The sequence below is a fragment of the Littorina saxatilis genome, linkage group LG16 (genome assembly GCF_037325665.1).
Source record: "Littorina saxatilis isolate snail1 linkage group LG16, US_GU_Lsax_2.0, whole genome shotgun sequence".
NCBI classification, from domain to species: Eukaryota; Metazoa; Mollusca; class Gastropoda; order Littorinimorpha; family Littorinidae; genus Littorina; species Littorina saxatilis.
Genome location: NC_090260.1, coordinates 21,820,114 through 21,822,613, shown reverse-complemented (window position 1 = coordinate 21,822,613; position 2,500 = coordinate 21,820,114). Strand labels below are relative to the sequence as shown.

Genomic DNA, 2,500 nt, shown 5'->3' with positions numbered 1-2,500 from the left:
AGTTTCCAGTGATATGCATAACTCCAAATATCCAAATTCCAACTTAGGCCCCCTTTTGTGAGAACGGGTCACTATATGTACCAGGAAAGAAAAACAAACTTAAGAAAAAAACTGATTCGAACAATATGTGCTTTCGTATTAAATCGTAAAAAAAAAAAAGTCATCCCTGTCTCATGAATATATTTACAGAGTACTAGAAGATGGATTGAGAATCATGATTGTAGATGCATGTTTAAGCCATCAAGTTGAACAGCAATCCCATAGCCAAATGCAAGCCAAAGAATCGTCTCAAAAAAAAGTAGTTAAAACCAAAAGATGCGGTCGCCGAATGTCACTTCACCCCTTTGTGATGAGAAAAAATTAAGTCACCAAATGGAGCACACACATTGCCCCCTCACCACCTACCCCCCTCCCCCCTTTCTACCCATCACCCCCCACCCACACACCCCTCCCCTTCCCGGCCGGCCGACAGAAAACGTTTGTGAATCATACTGCTTGTTGGACTAAAGTGTAAATGAAGAAAGAACTCACAGCCATACCCCAGGACGCCATCTGGTGAGAGGTGAGTGCACCACACCAACCATAAGCACGTGTCAACGGTCACCAGGAAACGGACAAAGGGGCCATCGAGGATTGTCATCTTTTGCTCACCGATGATCTACAGTGCCCTCGGTTTGAGTTCAGAAGGGCCAAAGCATATCAAACCCAGTCATTCTTTACCGGTATAACCAGGAGCTGTTCGGCTAGCTGCTGTAATAGGGGAAGGGCCCCTAATATGGACCACTTTTTGTTTATTGCTGATAACTAGCTTGTTTTCTTGCGAAGAAGTTTCATTTTGTGGTTGGTAGTCCTTCTGTCTTAGTTTAACCGTTAGGCCTAATTAGAGTGAAATAGCTTTGATAGACCTTCAGCAAAAAATAAATACACACAAAAATCACAAATGGTCCATATTAGGAGCCTGGGCGCCCAATATGGACCAGTGAAGCGGCCTTCACGAATCACTGTAAAAAGCCCCATATACTTCAAAATAACATGATACAACTTAATGTGCAAGTCAGACTAACTCAAATATACTTTAGATTTAGCTGTTTCGGGTTGATGAGAGCATTATTTGAAGCACACCAGGAAACTGAAGAAGCTTATCAAAAACAGAGTGAAAATAAGTGAAATTATCAACTTCCACAAAAAAAAGACTAGTTGTTATATTTTTTGAAATCTCGAGGGCTAGTTATAGGTTATTTTCAGCAAGCTTCTTAATGAATTAATTAAAATTGCCTTTAGTTTTTATTTTCTTCGATTTGTTGAAGGTGGTCCATATTAGGGGACTCACACATACTTTGAGGTTTTGCTATTATTTTTTGTTTGCAGTAGAAACTCGGGACACACACTGTTAAAATGTAACAAATACTCTCTTAGCTGTCATATATAGCCATTTTTGTGTTATGAAAGCTTTGGCTGTGGACAGAAACGAGTCCGTTTTAGGCGGCAAATTTAGAGTGAACGCTGCCAAAAGTGAAAAAAAGCGAAAAAGACCAACGGTTTTCAGGTTTGTGTTTCTGCAACTGTTTTGACATGTGCAACTTATCTAGAGTTGGTGAATAAAGCGAATGAAATTGTTTTGAGCGCTCTAGCGCCGTTAGTTTGTCAGAACAGGAGGTGGTCCATATTAGGAGCCGGTCCATATTAGGAGCCTTTCCCCTACAACGTATCATCACGTGAAAAGCGAGCGACGCGAGGGTCGGACTGACCTAAATCACACAAGTGGAACGACAGTCACAGCCACTGGCCCTTTCAGTCGCGTTGTAGTTACACCCCCGGTATAGGGGTGTGTATAGGTTTCGCTCGATGTGTTTGTTTGGGTATTTGTTTGGGTGTTTGTTTATGTGTTTGTGTTCGCAAGTAGATCTCAAGAATGAACGGACCGATCGTCACCAAACTTGGTGAACAGGTTCTATACATTCCTGAGACGGTCCTTACAAAAATTGGGACCAGTCAAACACACGGTTAGGGAGTTATTGGTGGATTAAAATTATACAAGGACTTATAGAGGCACACCCCCGTTGGTCAAAGGGAAATAACCATTCTCACTGCCACCAACTAAGAAAGTTATTTCCCTTTGACGGGGGTGTTTTTCCTATCGGAGGAATTTCTTGTTATTGATAGCTACAGCCTGTTTTGCATCTCACAAATAGACATTCCTAGTTTTTCCCCTCAGTGAATGTGTGTGTGTGTGTGTGTGTGTGTGTGTGTGTGTGTGTGTGTGTGTGTGTGTGTGTGTGTGTGTGTGTGCGTGCGTGCGTGTGTGTGTGCGGGTGTGTGTATGTAGGTGTGTGTGTGACTGCGTGTGTAGATGTTTGCAAGTATGTGGGTGTGTGTAGGGGGGAGGGGGAAGCTTGGGGTGGTGTATTTGTGTGTGTGTGTGTGTGTGTGTGTGTGTGTGTGTGTGTGTGTGTATTTGTGTGTGTGTGTGTGTGTGTGTGTGTGTGTGTGTGTGTGTGCA

At 42.8% G+C, this 2,500-nt stretch overlaps 1 long non-coding RNA gene across 1 annotated transcript in view; it reads left to right on the top strand.

Moving 5' to 3' along the window:
* Positions 1 to 2,500, top strand: part of LOC138951543 (uncharacterized) — a 128,136-nt gene that overhangs the window by 56,531 nt on the left and 69,105 nt on the right. The window lies entirely within an intron of this gene.